The 18,466-nt window shown below is 37.6% G+C and overlaps 1 protein-coding gene across 1 annotated transcript in view; it reads right to left on the bottom strand.

Annotated features, from left to right (window-relative positions):
* Positions 1 to 18,120, bottom strand: part of LOC113113428 (interferon-induced very large GTPase 1-like) — a 46,775-nt gene extending 28,655 nt beyond the window's left edge. Inside the window, exon 1 of the mRNA XM_026279607.1 lies at positions 17,970 to 18,120. The gene's annotated coding sequence lies outside the window, so the exon portion shown is untranslated. The remainder of the gene's footprint in view (positions 1 to 17,969) is intronic.
* Positions 18,121 to 18,466: the final 346 nt, after the last annotated feature.

Genomic DNA, 18,466 nt, shown 5'->3' with positions numbered 1-18,466 from the left:
TTATTTATTTTAACCATACACCTACCACCACACAATAAAATTCTTTATGCACGTACATTTTTAATTTAGTTTTTAAGCGAACTGAATTATGGCTACCCTTTAATCATAAACCGCATGTACCTTGTTATATCACTATAATATCCATGCCGCTATAAAAATTTGTATTCTGATAAACCATATAAACAAGCGGACATACGCGTAGACATATCAAGTTAAAAAGAGACTCTTCTCTATTTTAAACAATATGAAAAAATAAATAAAATATACAATTATATATGACGGCATGTTACTAAACCGGAACATATATTTTAAACAAGTATTCACCATGTTTATCTAACTTATAAAACACATCGCAGTAACAGACATGTTAATAAACCAAAGCAAATCATTTATCATACATTTTTAATCATAAATACAACATATACTTATACAACACATACAAACACGTTTTAAACACCAACCGTAATTCACAGGTGAACAGTCAGAAAACTGTCAAAAACATGGTACTCCCGCGTGAGATACGTTTGGTTTTAATTAAAAAATGGCTTTAAAGATATTATGATTAGTTAGTAAACTCGGACGAGAGTGAAGTGTAGTGTGCAGACGCAGACAGTGGGGACACAGAGGGTCAAGATCAAAGCTGATGTGAAAACAGCTCCTTGGACCCTCTAAAACAACTCCTTTCTGCTCCCTAAAATTTTTTTTATCTTGTTTTATCTGAAACAGTCGGTTTCAGTATATTTTTTTATACAGTTTAATTTATAACCTTTTTTTTTAAAAGAACAGAATGTTTTTCAAACTTAATTGGTTTTAAATTATATAAAGGATATGATGTTTTATATATGAATGTGAAATAACTGAATGTCACATATATGAAATAACTTTTTTTTTTCAACCTTTCATTGTTTTAGATTATATAAATTATAGTAGGGGTGTAGACTTGCCCCCCCCCCCCCCCACCACTTTAAATATCATGGAAATTCGCCCCCTGCACTTTTTCGGTCAAGTTTTTATCATAGAGGTTTTCTAGAGCTGGTGTGAATAAATATAGATTTAAACTCAAAGAGACGGGATAGTCTGCACATGATTTGATATTTAATTCGGACCCAGAATACAGCGAGATGAATATCACAGAGCGCAAACTCTCTGTAGTGAGCGTTTCATTCATACTCGAAGCCGGAAGGCGCTCTTGCAGCAGAAAGTCATTTCAGGAAGATCCTAACATGGGCAAAAGCGTCCAGCTATCGCTGTTTGAAAACTGTTTTTACACAGAAAAAAAGCCCAGAAACTTTTGCAAACATGAAGGATTAAACATAGGATTGCAACAATATATGTTTTTTCAAGTAATCTCCAGCAGGTGATAAATAAAGGATGAACAATGCAGTACCAATTGGCATAGCATTTATTACAGAATAGAATCTATTCTGCCTTATTATGTGATAAAAAAATTTAGTTTGTAGTATATGAACAAATCATTATTATGTGTTATTGTCCAGCAGTTATATATTTCTAAGACAATTAAAAGCTAGAAATTTGAGAAAAAATAAAGTTGCCTACAGTATCCACTACCAGTCAAAAGTTTTTGAACAGTAAGCTTGTTAATATGTTTTAAATAAGTCTCTTCTGTTCACCAAGCCTGCATTTATTTGATCCAAACTAAAGGAAAACAGAATTTACATTTTTTTTTTTTTACTAAGCTATTTAAATTAACTGTTTTCTATTTGGATATATTTCAAAATGTAATTTATTAAGATTTCAAAGCTGAATTTTTAGTAGCATTACTCCAGTCACACCATCCTTCAGAGATAATTCTGATATTCTGATTTGCTTCTCAAAAAAAAATAAAATAAAAAAATAAAAACATTATGATAATGTTGAAACCAGCGGAGTAGATTTTTTTTCAGGTTTCTTTGATCAATAGAAAGTTCAGAAGAACAGCATTTAATTTGAAATAGAAATCTTTTGAAAAATTATTACTTTATCATCACTTTTGATCAATTCAAAATGAAGTGAAGTGACATACAGCCAAGTATGGTGACCCATACTCAGAATTCGTGCTCTGCATTTAACCCATCCAAAGTGCACACACAGTGAACACACACCTGCAGCAGTGGTCATCATTTATGCTGCGGTGCCCGGGGAGCACTGGTGTTGCTGGCCTGAGACTCGAACCCACAAAAGAGTCCTTGCTAAATATAAGTACTAATTTCTATATTTTTTTTTCCAAAAACAAATATGATATATTTACTCTAAGCTTTTGAATGATATAGTGTATTATGTTGCAAAAGCTTTTTATTTCACATAAATGCTGATCTTTGGATCCTTATATTTATCAAAGAATACTGAAAATAAAAACTGTTTAAAAAAATTATGTTTTAAATATTGATAATCAGCAAATCAGCATATTATGATTTCTGAAGGATGTGACACTGAAGACTGGAGTAAAAATGCTGAAAATACAACTTTGATCACACAAATAAATTACATTTTAAAATATATTAAAATAGGGAAAAAAGTTATTTTAAATATTAAAATATTTCACAATATTACTGTTTTTGCTATACTTTGGATCAAATAAATGCAGGTTTGGTGAGCAGAAGAGACTTCTTTAAAAATAAAATATCTTACAGTTCAAAAACTGTTGATTGGTAGGCTATATAGATTACAGAAATGTTACAGAAATGTATATATAGTCTCTGTCCCCCTCACTTCTAAAAAGATGGCTACGCCCCTGAATTATAGAATGTTTTATATATAAATGTGAAATAATTAAAATGTGTTTTCAACCTTTAATTGTTTTAGATTATGTATATTATATAAATTATAGAATGTTTTTGAACCTTTAATTGTTTTAGATTATATAAATTATATAACTTTTTTTTTCAACTTTAGCATGATAATTATTATATTATATAAATTATAGGATGTTTTATATATAAATGTGAAATAACTGAAATGTTTTTCAACCTTTAATTGTTTTAGATTATGTATACACTCTCAGAAAAAAAGGTACAAAACGGTACCTTTAAGGAACAAAAGCTTGTCACTGGGGTGGTACCCTCAAAGGTACATTGTTGTACCTTGAGTCAGAGGAGCAAATTTGTACCTTACTGTTTTGTACCTTCTAAGGGCCAGTACTGTACTTTTGAGGATCAATAATGTACCTTAGACAAAGGTACAATAAAGTACCTCTGGAAAAAGGTACAATTTTGTCCCATTAAGGTACCGCCCCAGTTACAAAGCCATTTTGTACCTTTAGGTGGCAAAAAAGTTCCTTTTTATTCCTTAAGGAGTGAAAGAAAATAAAGGCAAACAACAACTAACTGAATTTTAGACATTTAATTTAGTCCTTAAATGGAAAACAGTTTAATTCACATATTCAATAATAATTCATCTCAAAACCATACAATGTAACATCCCAAAATAAAATGTAACAATGTTTAGGATGTCATGTCTGATATAAATAAACATTAAAAATAATGGTCCCACTTTATATTAGGTGGCCTTAACTACTATGTACTTACATAAAAAAATAAGTACAATGTACTTATTGTGCTCATATTGTATTGTAAAACACTTTTGCTGCTATTGAGGTGGGATAGGGGTAAGGTTAGGGAGAGGGTTGGAAGTATGGGTAAGTTTAAGGGTGGGTTAAGGTGTAAAGTATGAGTCAACAGTGTAATTATAAATGTAATTACAGAAATTAAATACAGATGTAATTACATGTAGTTTTTTTTTTTTAAATATAAGTACAATGTAAAAACATGTATGTACACAATAAGTGCATTGTACTTAATTATTAATTAAAATATAACTACATAGTAGTTAAGGCCACTTAATATAAAGTGAGTCCAAAATAATTAATTACATTTTTTTTAAGAAGTATTTCACAGACCAACTGACAACTTACTGCTACTCCGAAAACAAAATGAACAGCGATATCAGAGAATAGATGCATAGCAGAGAATAAATACAATGGAACCATTTATATTTTCCTTCTTTCAATTTCATGAACATCACTAATAAGAACAGCAATATAGTGCAGAAAAACATAAGTTTATTATCAAAGACCAAGCAAAACACTTTAGCACACCACACCAAAGTAAAGAGAGTCACTTAACGGATAAACTAAATGACACTTTATCTGTTCTGGATTAAAAAACACAAGCGTTGAGCTCATCCACAACGCTCTGCAACCCTCCCAACACAGCTTAACATAAATGTCCCATACTAACAGACAGTTTTTCATCGACACAGTATGTATCTGCTGTAGCCTTCTCTGAATGTACCGGGACAGGCTCGAAGGTTAGTGTCACGTTTTTTTTTTTCCACTGCTGAACAAATCGGTTGAATTTGGCTTGCTTCTTAAACGATCCTTCAAAGAGGCATGAAATCATCCTCTCAGTCAATCCATAGTCCACTGCTTCTCTGTCAACATCATTATCTAGACAATAGAGAAAAGAAAAACAGCAATGTTAACCACCACTGTGGTAACAACATAAAACAATTTAAAAAGGCACATTATGTCAGACTGTAACGTTAGTGTAAGTCAATGGGGAAAAAGTTCGCGCGAATGAAGCGAATTGAGCATTAAGCGCGAATGGTGCTTTTTGTGCATTTAAGCGTTTGATGCGAACATATTAATAGATTAATTGAATAAAGGCCAAAAATAAGAAATGTTTCGTTTTACCCCAAACAAATTATATTTTATCTTGAACCACTAGAGACATCAGAGCCAGCAGCAAATGTCAGAAGGTCTATCCGAGCTGAGGCTGCATTCGGCGAATACATGATGACGGAGCTCCCGCTGATCATGTGGAGCTCATGTCTCTGAGATCGGCGAAACACATCTTTTAAATAGGCGCTGTCTTTATAAATAAACTGCATATTAAAAGACTAAATCATACTCTCAAACCCTCACTGGCTATCGATAGTCACATTCCGCCCAAAAGGCTTTGCTTTAGCATTAAAATATTCCAGAACAAGAAACTGTTGGGCGGCAAAAGTTTTTTTTTTTTTTTATCGTTCTCCTCTGACGCAGTCCAGCTAGCTCACATAAGTCAGAACAAAATAATTTTTCGGCGGCAAAAACGCTTCTCATCCAACTCTGACGCAGTAGTTTCACAGCTAAGCTATAATGATGGGGGGAAAAAAACGTTTTTGCCGCCCATTAGTCTTTTGTTCTGAAATATTTTAATATTTCATTAATATTTCACGTTAACGTTAACTTTTCGGCTGCAGAATTGGATGAGAAGCATTTTTGCCGCAGAGAAGTTAATTTTAGCCTGATGGTGAACTGTAGCCAAGATAGTACTGCTACTTATAATAATAATATTTATTTATACTATTATTATATAATAATATTTTAACTAACGTTAACTAGCAATTGTCAACGTGAGTCTAGCTAGCTAATTTTGACAGAGTATGAACTTGGCTAGCACTAACATTAACAGTAAAAGTTAACTTCCAACCTTGAATTAACACCACAAACACTGATTAAAAATTCAAATACTTTACCTTTGAATTTACTTTTCTCCTCTTCAGTGACCTATACCCCAAAATTTAATAACTCCATGATTAAATCCTCCGTGGATAAATGTCAAAGGGCCATCCTCCCGATGTGGGCGGAGTTGGATGTCCACCGCAGGCTGCAGCGAGCCCTTGACTGACAGAGACTGACAGTTGGATCACTGTCGATTCACTCATGTATCCTTCCGCGCTGCAATATTTATGCTTCCGCCGAGTCAAACTCTGGTTAGCCTGTAGCTAGATCCTTTCAATAGATCACAACTTAAAGCGTTAATAATTATTTGTCTGTTTTATTCTAATATAAATAGGGTAAAGGGTTTGAAAATCAAATTCTTCAATACTGTTTGTGAATATAAATGATTACATAATCCTCATTAACATGATTAAAAATTATTCAAAGGGACACTTCACAAAAAAAACAAAAAACATTCTCATTTATTTTGCCCATATCTCAAAACTTTACACATTCTGATTTGTTTTGCCCATATCTCAAAACTTCACAGTTAATTTAGTTTGACAATTATTGAATTTGATAGTATAGGTTAACTTTTGTTTCTATATTGAGAGATGACATTTTCAGCATCCACTAATTCCTGCCATTTTATATTTAAACATTAAGGTACAAATATGTAAGGGACAAATATGTACCTTACACCTCGAAAAGCTCACAATGTACAATGGAAGGTGCATAATTGTATATAAATTATATAATGTTTTATATATAAACGTAGAACACACCGATCCCATTTATACAATGCTCATGAATGTAATGGGAGTTGGAGACACACACACACACACACACCCACACACACACATAACCGTATAACTGGGATAAAGTTCAAACAAGCTAACTGGCACAAAGTTCAAACAAGCTAACTGGCACAAAGTTCAAACAAGCTAACTGACACAAAGTTCAAACAACCGGCAAATAGTTTCTGTCAAACCACATGATCGATGCGTGGGGAGTCTTTCCTATACCATAAAAACTACCCGTCAAAAAATATAATTTAGAACTAACTAGGTCAATAGGGTAAAAGCTTCTGTCAAAACCACATGATCGATGATTAGGAAGGGGTCATAGGTTAACCCATGAACTCATTCAGAAAGTTCAGCCCATCCATCATAAGGTTACCGGAAGTTCAACCTGTCAAAAGGTCAAAGGTCAAAGTCATTAATCATCTTGACAGAAGGTATAGTATAAGTACTACTCATAGTGTTGCGTGTTCCACAGTTATTATTAAGTGTTAATTTGATGGATTGCCTGGGGGAAGAAACTGTTCCTGTGCCTGGTCATTCTGGTGCTCCGAGCTCTTAAGCGTCGACCAGATGGCAACAGTTCAAAAAGGGAGTGTGCTGGATGTGAGGGGTCCAGAGTGATTTGCCAGCCCTTTTGCTCACTCTGTAGAAGTACAGTTCTTGAATAGAATAGAGATTTGTACCAATGATTCGCTCAGCAGTCCGGACTACTCTCTGTAGTTTTCCGAGGTCAGATTTAGAAGCTGAGCTGAACCAGACAGTTACTGAAGTGCAGAGGATGGATACAATGATGGTGGAGTAGAACTGTTTCAGCAGCTCTTGTGGTAGGTTGAATTTCCTCAGCTGGCGAAGGAAGTACAACCTCTGCTGGGCCTTTTTCACAATGGAGTCAATGTGAATGTCCCACTTCAGATCCTGAGAGATAGTGGTGCCCAGGAACCTGAATGACTCCACTGCAGTCACAGTGCTGTTCATGATGGTGAGTGGAGGAAGAGCAGGGGGGTTTCTTCTGAAATCAACGATTATCTCTACTGTTTGGAACGTGTTAAGCTCCAGGTTGTTGAGACTGCACCAGACAGCCAGCTATTTAACCTCCTGTCTGTAAACTGACTCATCACCGTCCTGAATTAAGCAGATGAATGTGGTGTCATCTGCAAACTTCAGGAGCTGGACAGAGGGGTCATTAGATGTGCAGTCGTTTGTGTACAGGGAGAAGATTAGTGAGGAGAGAATGCAGCCCTGAGGAGCTGGATGTGTATTTTGCCAGCCTCACCAGCTGTTGATCTCGGAGAGCTGAGTTAGTTTGGGCAGGAAAAGGTTTGGGATGATAGTGTTAAAGGACAAGCAGAAGTCCACAAACAAGATCATCACATAAGTCCCTGGTCTGTCTAGATGTTGCATAACATAATGCAGTCCAATGTTTACTGAATCATCCAAAGACCTGTTTGATAAGTAGGCAAACTGAAGATGATCCAGTAAGGGTCCTGTTGTTTGTCCAATGAAATTATACAGTGACAGTCAGTGGTCAACGTGATGATGTTTATTAACAGAGCTCTTATCAGCCACAGCACATACTAACATAGCTCACACCTGTCCTTAGTACCTACGCCCCCAGGGGGTGGGAGGACGTTCTTAAAGAAGCCAACACATGTTTGATGTGCAGCACATTAGAATATATGAATCACATTGCATTTCTGAACAGATCATTTACCACAATGATCTACATCCCCTTCCTTTAGCTGAAACCTCCTATCAAAGAGAAGAAAACATATTTAACAATGAATAGTACTGGCATGTTGAAGAAAACATCAACAAAGAATGACACTGGCAGTATGGAGATTGCCATAATAAACATATTTAAACAGGCACTCAAAATAATAACCAAAATGTCACTAAATATGCCATTACTAGAACTCACTGTTCATGTCTTGGATTGGGCTTGCAGATACGACCTGAACGTGTTCTGTAAGGTACATTACTGACCTTAGTAAGAGACTGTACAGTGTACTTAGGCAGGTCAGTAGGAGTGCATTCTGGTTATGGAAGGTGTATTTGTGGTGAGTGTGGTATAGGGGTAGCAAAGAGTGTGGTGTTCTGAGAGTCAATGTCCTCGGGGTTGAGCCGTGATGGAGGGGGCTCAGCAACAGGAAGGATGTGGCGTCGGTTCCTCCTGTATTTTCTCCCATTGCACTGGATAGTGTATGAACGAGGCTTCTTATTCACCTCCTTTACTGTGCCAAGGTGGTCGTATCCTTTCAGGGTTTGCATTCTAACAACTTGTCTCTCTGCCAATGGTTGTAGTGGATGACTTGAGGCATCTTGAGTACTGCTTCTGGGTCATTCTCTTATGACGGAGCTGTGCAGTGACTTGCTGAGCATGTCTGGGGGCTGGCTCCAATAGACTAGAATTAACAGGAATGGCTGCCCGTGTCTTTCGTGAAAGCAGTACTGCCTAGCATTATCATAAATGAGTGTGTGGGGTGTGCCATGCACAGAGAAATGTCTCTTCAATTTCTTTATCACAGCTGACGATGTTATGTCACGGAGAAGGTCAATCTCATACCAACCCGAGTATGAATCCACAAGCACCAGGTAGTTTTGGCCATGCCACTCAAACATATCTGTTGCCACCGTAGACCAAGGCAAGTCTGGAACAGGGTATGGCTTTAATGGTTCTTTCGGTTGATGTGGCTTTGTGCTGTTGCAGACTGAGCATGTTAGGAATTCTGCTGTGATATCAGCCATTATCGTTGGCCAGAAAATTATATCGTTATAGGGCTGCAACTAACGATTATTTTGATAATCGATTAATCTGTCGATTATTTTTACGATTAATCGGTTTATGTACTTATATTTTAGTTTTTTCCATTGTTTCCCCAAGTAAATTATTAATAAAGGGTCTTTATCATTCAGCATAGATTTTTTAAGAGATAGCAATCCTTTGTCGAACTCTTCTGCAATCAAAACACTGACCCATACTCTAGCAAATTTCACAAGGAGATTTCAAATGATGTTTTCACCATGGTGGTCCTTAGAGCTCCTAAAGTAGTTTAACATCCCAAACAAAGCTTAAGGAATCTTTCAGAACATATTTTCACGAAGAATAAGGATAAAACAGAATAAAATTGCAGTGCATTGTATTTTATTATTTACTGGGAAACAGCTTTATAGCTTATGCTGTGAAATTGTAAACAATCCTTCGAAAAAATTGCCAGTGGCATGAAACCTGAATGGAACTCACAATTTAAAGTAAAATCCATCAGAAGGTTGTCCAGAAAAAAAAATGGGACACACACAAAAAACCTGCTGTGTGAAAAAGAGCAGTGAATACTTAAAAAAAGTGCATTTCAAATATATTTAAACATTTACCTCTCTCATTCAGTCATAATTAGGCTGCAAGACTGAATTATGAACTGGTAAACGACAAACTGAACACAGAACATGTTTGTAAAGCTTTAAATGTTAACTGTTAAAAAGCAATGTTATCAGCTTTTATGACTAAACATTTGCAAACAACCTTGTACTGGAGAATCTGCACAAATAAAAGTCTTAGGGGTCGTTCACATATCGCACCTAAAAAGGTGTGGAAAACGCTAGGCGCACCGCTTTCTCCTTCTTTCCAAATCGCTCGGTCAGAAGTGCTCCAGAGGCGTCTGCCTTTGCTAAGCAACCATGACGGGCTCTCTCCATGAAGACGAGGAAATTTCAGCAAAGGATAAATGGATTTCCAGCACAAAAAAATCGCTCTCAGTAGCTCTGCTACTAAATTTATTTCAAAATGGCAATCCATATACAGCTATGATCAGCTGTTCCTTCATCTTGGCTGAGCTTTCAACGTTGTTACGGGAAAGGATGAAGCTGATTGGTTAGTTCTTGTGCCATGACCCGCGGAGCGCTTGCGGCTCTCTGAAAAGTTGAAATGTTTTAACTCGATGCAGTGCGGAAGTGCCTGGAAAAACGGGCGCGTCGCGACTGCGTCGCTTCCATTATGTGCGTGCATACCCCGCGCCTACATTGGAAATAACGAACTTGAGCACGCAAAAGACGCCATATGTGAACGGCCCCTTAAACAGTTCAGTAGTGCAGAGTTTACAGGTTACTCTTCATTTTGAAGGCTCAAAGTAAAGTACTCCCACATCCCGCTGAATGCTGCAGAGACGCTGTTCGGGAAGCACATGACATAAAACGAGGCCAGCTATTGGCTATTTGCTACTTCTCCTGTTGTACTGGCTGAGTAAAACCTCCGGTGGCTCATTACTGCCACACTTTGGTCATCACAGATTTGAAATATGCACGAAATGAGCCGCTTATGGTAAATAAAAGTTATTTAGCGACGAATAGATGACTAAATTAGTTGACAACTATTTTAATAATCGATTTTAATCAATTAAATCGATTCGTTGTTACAGCTCTATATCGTTATGCACATCTCGCCAGTAAAGCCGTTTCTCTAATCAGCGGTAAATTCCATCAGGTGCTTGATTTCACATAGAGCAGCTGTTATTACACAGAGCCATTGTTAACTCAGAAGATTGTAACGGCTCATGAATCGGCTGTCTCACACTGAGTGTCTGTGTGAGTATAATTGTGTGGGTGTGGTTACTCGTTGTGTTGATTAGTGTAACCAGCTGTTGTTGATTTCACCTCCATATATATACCAGTTAATTCCCTCTCTCGTTGACGGATCTTTGTGGTTGTTCCCTGGTGTGGGTCTTGTTCTTGTGTCTCGTGTCGTTTGGATTTCGTCAGCTCCTCGTGTCATCTGGATGTTCCACGGTTCCTGGGTTACGCTTCACGCTCTTCACCGCACCACAACCGGATCGCCATCTCGTCCCTGCTTCACCACCACCACCTGATTGTTTGTCCCCGGCCTGTGTCTTTACTCTGATTCTCATTATTATTGTTAAACTTGTTAACTTGCATCTTGCATCCTTTCATTATTCATCACAAAGATGCGTAAATCCACGTTCATTTTCAGTGTTTATTTGCGCATCTTCTAAGTTAACAACGGTTCTGTGTAGTAACAGCTGCTCTATGTGAAATCATACACCTGAGGGAATTTACCGCTGATTAGAGAACCGGCTTTACTGACGAGATGCACATTAACGATCGGCCGATCGTGATCGGAGCAGCCCTACTAAAGCCCTGTGCTTAGTGGCATCTAAACCAGGATGACCTCTGTGGACTATACTGATGTATTCTTTCTGTAATGAGCGAGGAATTACTGTTTTGTGGCCCTTTATCACTATTCCATCTTCCACAGCAAGCTCATCTCTGTAAGGAAAGTATTGAAGCACATCAGGGCATAAACTATGTTATTTAATTGGCCAACCTCACTGAATCACAGTGCTGAGATCCTGTAGCACCTTATCCCCTGCTGTATGCTTTCTGAGTTCCTCCAGTCGGGCAGTCAAGATGTAATTGACAGACATGACCTCAAATGGGTAATTTTTGATGTCTGGAGGGACTTCTGTGTTTGGAGCTTGAGATAGAGTGTCTGCGAGATACACGGCTTACCCTTCCTGTACACCAGAGCGATGTTGTAGCACTGTAACCTGAGCAACATTCTTTTCAGTCTTGCAGGGGCTGTGTGGATTGGTTTCTTTAGAGTGGTCACCAGGGGTTGGTGGTCTGTTTCTACGAGTGTGGATTTTCCGTACACATAGTCTCTAAATTTAGTACAAGCAAACACGACAGCTAGCAGCTCCTTTTCTATCTGAGCATATCTTGTTTCTGTGTCTATGAGTGTGCAAGACGCATACGCAATTTGTCTGCCCTTCTGCATGCAAGCAGCACCAAGCCCGAAACATGAGGCATCACAGGTTAGTGTAACAGGCTTCTTCACATCGTAGTATGCTAAGACATGTGCGGTGGACAAACATGACTTGAGGGTTTCAAATGCATTTTGGTGTTGCTGGTACCAGCACCATGCAGTCTCTTTGTGTGTAAGCTTTCTGAGGGGTGTGGCAATGTCATTGAAGTTTGGTATAAATTTCCCCAGATAATTTACCATCCCAAGGAAACTCTGAAGTGCAGGGATATCCTTAGGGACTGGCATTTCAGAGATTGCTTTTGTCTTGGAAGGATCAATTTTCAGGCCTTCACTTTGTAAAGATGTGTCCAACATAGCTGACTTGATCCAGGCAAAATTTGCATTTAACAGGGTTTAGCTTGAGCTTGACCTCACATGCTCTGTTCAACACTCTTTTCAGATTAATGTTGTGTTCAGCAGTGTTGCGACCTCCAACGATGATGTCATCAACAATAATTGCACAGGGATCCCCTGAAAATAACTGCTCCATCGAGCGCTGGAACACTTCGCTTGTGGAGTTTATACCAAAAGGCATACAACGAAATCTATAGCGCCGAAATGGGGTGCTGAAGGTGGTCATCATGGAGGTCTAAGCGAATCTGCCAGAAAGAGTTCTTTGTATCCAGCACTGAAAATACAGTTGCTCCCGACATCTGGGACGCCATTTCCTCTACACTGCACATTGGGTGATGTGGTCTTTTTAAGGCAGCGTTGAGATCTTTTGATTTGATATACAACCTGATTTCGGGTCCACAGTCATAGAATATGTTATTGGGAGTTCTCCAAGCTCATCTGTGAACAAGTCTTTGTACTCAGTGAGAATGTCTTCAGTGCTGCCCTCAATACTGACATGATGCACATCTGGGCTGATAATAACGATACCCATGTTGAGGCATGCACAAAATCCTAGCAGCGGTTGGACATCTTGATTCACAAAGAAGAATGGAAGTGAATGATTTTGCCCATTTAGGCCACACTGCAATGTCACTAATCCCTCTTGTTTGAGTTTACTTCCACCATAAGCAACAAGGTTAGGTGTCTTTGATTGCTTCACTGGTCATTTGTTCTTGGCAACTTGTTCGAAAATCTGTTGTGATATTACGTTACATTTTGCCCCAGTGTCAACTTTCCCTTCAATTTGAGTTTTGTTTATGTGTAGAGTGACAAATCCCTCCTCCAACCCTAGCATTTGAGGGTTAACAGTGTCAACAAACTTGTCAAATTCGATGCCATCAACATAAAAAGTGTCATCATGGTCAAGGGGTTTGTCTATTTCAAGTTCATGAACCGCTTTCCTGTGAGTGAATTTCTTCTGACCAAACTGACTGCGTGCTTTGCAACATTTCTTGTAATGATTCATTTTCTTGCAGTTATGACACTGTTGTCCGAAAGCTGGGCATTTCTCTTTCTTTGCTGCATGATTGCTTCCACAGTTTCTACAATTGGTAATGGTTGGTGAATCATCTTGTGCTATTCTTTGTTTATGTCTTAGGTGTTGCGGGAGTCAAGATCGCGCTATTCTCGCCTGGTGCACGCACCTCTGCTGCATAGACAAATGAACGCTCTCGTTCTATGGCTTCCAGCCCTGCGAGATTGAGGAGAATATATGCCCTTGTCTTGGCAGGCTTATCATAGTGCGCAGCGGCGATGAAAATGTCATACTCTTGCTCGAAGATTCGCCAATTGTCGGCGATATTTCCATCAAAAGTGAGCGGGTCTGGTCTTCGAAAGCAATCGGCCATCACTGCACGGTCTCGAGAAAACGTCTCCATTAACTCAGTTCAGTCTCTGTTTTCTACAAAACTGATTGACTCACGGGCGAAAAGTCCTTTCCGTCTTCTTATACCATGTTGTTTGTCCAATGAAATTATACAGTGACAGTCAGTGGTCAACGTGATGATGTTTATTAACAGAGCTCTTATCAGCCACACCACATATCAACATAGCTTGAACCTGTCCTTCGTACATACGCCCCCAGGGGGTGGGAGGACGTTCGTAAAGAACCCAACACATGTTTGATGTGCAGCACATTAGAATATGCGAATCACATCGCATTTCTGAACAGATCATTTATCACAATGATCTACAGGTCCAGTAATATCTTTCACATAGGCCAGCACCAGTTTTTCAATGACTTCATGACCACAGACCTTAGAGCCACATGCCTGTAGTCATTTATTCTTGTAATTTTGGATTTGTTGGGGATGGGGATGATGGTGGAGCGTTTGAAGCATGAAGGGACTTCACACAGCTCCAGTGATCAGTTGAAGATCTGTGTGAAAATCTCTTTGCTGTTCTGTGTTGCAGGTGTGGGGGACAGGGGGGTTGCAGGAGGTGTGAATGGTGTGACCGGTTGTTGGAGAGGTGTTCAGGGAAGGTGATGGGTGTTCTTCTTTCAAACCTGCAGTAAAACTTGTTCCGATCATCTGCCAGTTGTTGATTCTCCACAGTGCTGGAGGATGGTGTCTTGTAATTGGAGATCTCCATCAAACTTTTCCACACTAATGCAGAGTCCCTGGAAGTGAACTGAGTCCAGAATTCAGAATAATTACTCTTTGCCACTCTGATCTCCTTTTCCATTGTCTGTATTCAGCCTGTTTATACAAGATATTGTCCCCCTTCCTGTAAGCATCTTCTTTGGCCTGACGGAGCTGTCTGAGTCTTTCCGTGAAGCACGGTTTGTCATTGTTGTAAGTTAGATGAGTCCTGTTAGGAATACAGATATCCTCACAGAAACTGATATAAGATGTTACAGTCTCTGTGAGTTCGTCTAGATCAGTGGCAGAAGCTTCAAAAACACTGTGCACTGTGTGTGCAATATCTGAGTGGGAGACATAATTCATAAAATAACAATATATATTTATAAGCACACGTCCAGTTTTGTGTGAGTAAAGGAAATCTGCTTGCGAGTGGAGAGATTTGTCATTGCGCAATACAAGGATAACATAACATAAAGTGCTTGATATTTGTCATATATCACGCTATAGAAAATGCTTAAAATTAAGTATAAAAATGAGAAGAAAGCAGCGCTACAGACAGCTGCACATTCCAGGATCCACTGCTGCCAGATACAGTTAGATATTTACTAAAAACAAGCCTATACCTTACCAAAAATCAGTATGCTATTTTTTTACATTAAATGTTTAAATTCTTTTTGGGACTAAAATGGCCCACTTTCTAGTATATAAAAATATACTTTTAAGTATAACAGTAGCAAACTTTGAGTATACAACTAGTTTACCTGTATGTTTGTAGTTTGTACTACAATTATACTAAAAGTGAACTTATAGGTATACTGATAGTTTACTAATTAAATACATTGTACACTTTGAAGTATAGTCTCAGTTAACTACTAGTTTAGTTTTATACTCCAAGTATGCTCATAAGTGTTCTTCAAGTGAACTTTACATCATACTTTAAGTATACTACTTTGTCCCTATTTAGGTTTGAATTTGTAAATATTTTGTTATATGAATATCTGAACATACAAAACATCCAAAGAAAGAACAGGATATCTGCTTGTAAACAAAAACATGGGTCAATGTGGGTAAGTTTCATAAAAAATAAAGAAATAAGCTGAAAAAAAAACAACTATGAATTGTATTCAGAATGATACAATTCATCGATCAACACCCAAACCCAACATTTTATTCCATAACATTACAGTTTTGGTGATGATTCATGTCAGATGATTGTGTCAGATTACATGTGTTAGTATCTGTTGTTTCTTTTTCATCAAAAAAAAACAAAAAAAAAAACAGCAAGTGCTGGCTAGGTATGTTTTGATGATGGCAAGCTAGTTTATGCTGGTCCTTTGGTGGTTTATGCTGGTCTTTTGCTGGTTTATGCTGGTCCTTTGCTGTTTTTAGCTGTTCCTTTGCAGGTTTTATTTTGATTCTTTTGCTGGTTTATGGACAAGCATAAACCAGCAAGAGGACCAGCATCCCAGTGTCAAAATATATCCGAACCAGTATATACAGTTTTTTTTTCAACAGTGGGAAGGTGGAAATAAGCGGACATTCTTCTTCACATCTTCTCTGTGGATCAACCAGAGGAAAGACACTGTCTTTCATGCAATAATGAAAACAAACAAACAAAAAAAAAAACTACTGTCAACCTTACTGGCCCACCATAAAGTTTAGGCTTTCATGAAATCATTCATTCAAATCAGTGCATTTATAAACATTGATTTATTCAGGAAGAAATGTGTTGCTCAGATATGGTCTGATGTGGCCCTTAAGAATTGTTGTATCCTTTCCTGTTGAGGCAGCCCTGCCCTGGGTCTCTCTTTCCAGTAAAGCACATGACATTAGAGAAATGGATAATAGTAGAGGGTCTGGGAGGGACCAGGGTAACTTAGTGAATAGTCCCACTATAAAATAGGACTGTGGAGGGAAATCTATTTCCTTTTAACCATGGTTTCTTTTTAATCGTTGATTCATCTTGATTATTACACTGTGTAAAACATTTTTATGAAAGTTTTGTTTTAGATTTTTTATTTTATTTCTTGTTTCTTTATAAGGTTTGATATGATGAATGCAAAAATTGCATGGATTTTGCCCTGGAAAGGAGTTTTCCCATGCATAACATTGCTTCACATGTGTACGTCTGTGAAAATACATTTGCATATCACATCAGTGATAAAACTCATGGGTTCGGATTGCGATCTATTCACAGAGGAGGAGTGAGTTCTGTGATCCTACTGTGAACCTGGGAACTGCTCACGTGACCAGTCAAATAGTTGTCTGCTGTAAATTAAATTAATTTTATTTAAAAAAAAATCGTATTATTGTGTAAAATGCATTTAAAAATACTTATTATCATGTGAAATGTATTATTATTATTACAAGCATAGCCATTTTATAATATATTATCATATTATATCATAAGACACAATATAGTTGTATATAACTATACGCGACATAGTTTTTCAACCTATATATATCCTAGGCAAAATAACTAGAATTATAATATAAGTATAATTATTATACTAGAATACAAATTTTAAAACTGTATTGCATAGCTGCTGCTGCCATAATAAAGACCCATTTCGAATGTTTGCGTGCTTTTCTTCTCTTTCTGCTCCCATCAGTCGCTGTGAGTTATAAACTATTGTTCTTTTTAATATTTTCCAGCATCACAGAAATAAGAAATATGTATACAATGTTAAAGTAGCCTACCTTCAGGTGGTCGGGAGTGCTCAAAAAGGGTGTAAGCACTGAATTTTGAATTTCTTCTAAACTCGATGTGGATTCGGACAGCTATGGAATCATCACACAAACTGTGTTTGTCTAAAAACAATAAGCCATTTGGCCAGCGATTTTTATGGGGCAGGCGAGAGAAAAACATAGACATCCTGGATTCAGACGGTAATTAATTCGTAGACTACCCCCTGTGAATGGTGTAAATCACTTACGCCGCCCTGAAAAACAATTACCGTCCGAAAAGATTTCTTAACGTCTCACAACATGCAATAGTAGACTAGACACGTGAACCCATACTAACTACAAAAGACAATATCCTACTTTATTTAACCTTTTCTGATAAGAAGTGTGCGCACCAAATGCAAGCATTTTTGCTTATTGTTTCTGTCAAGCATGCTCGTATTGTGTCTTTAACCAAAAAGATTATGGTCCGTGTACTTGAAGTGCCCTCTCTCTGAACCCAGCGAATCAACAAAGCATTGTTTACATTAACTATACTGCCCACTAATGTCAAATAATTAATACTGATAAATTTGACTTCTCAAAGGTTTAAGTGCGTCAATGTCCTGGTGTCTGATTTATGATAAAGATTCTCCACCAACAGAAAAAAAGTAATCTGTGTCAAAAGTACAACCGAAAACAAGCAAAGGGAAAACGGGACATCATACCTTTATTATGAGAAAATGGTGGTGAGACGAAGCTTTAAAGACAAGCGTCCAGTGCTAATCATCCACTAACATATTTCGTCACCAAGTGTTATATCAAATAAAATATAAACGATTTCTCCATCACCGGTTCTCCAAGAAATCATGCAATCAATTATTTTACACACTAAACTCTCTAAAGGGTTTTTATTTTATAAAAAAAAATAAAAAAAAAATGTATAAACAGAGGGTTGGTTCAGATATCCAAACAGTGCAGTCTGAGTTTGTTGAATGTCAAACTCTAGGAAGAGTGGGCTGTGCCTGCAGTCAGGGGAGGAGTGAAATAAGAAAATAATTTTTTCTCTTCTCAGTGGATCAGCCTGAGGATTTTCACACTGTCTTTCATGCAATAATGAATATAAAAACAAACAAACAAAACTACTGTCAACCTTACTGGCCCACCAGAAAGTTTTTTTTAGGCTTTCATGAAATTATTCATTCGAATCAGTGCATTTAGAAAC

The sequence above is a fragment of the Carassius auratus genome, chromosome 14 (assembly GCF_003368295.1).
Source record: "Carassius auratus strain Wakin chromosome 14, ASM336829v1, whole genome shotgun sequence".
Lineage (NCBI taxonomy): Eukaryota > Metazoa > Chordata > Actinopteri > Cypriniformes > Cyprinidae > Carassius > Carassius auratus.
This window is presented reverse-complemented; position numbering and strand designations above follow the sequence as displayed.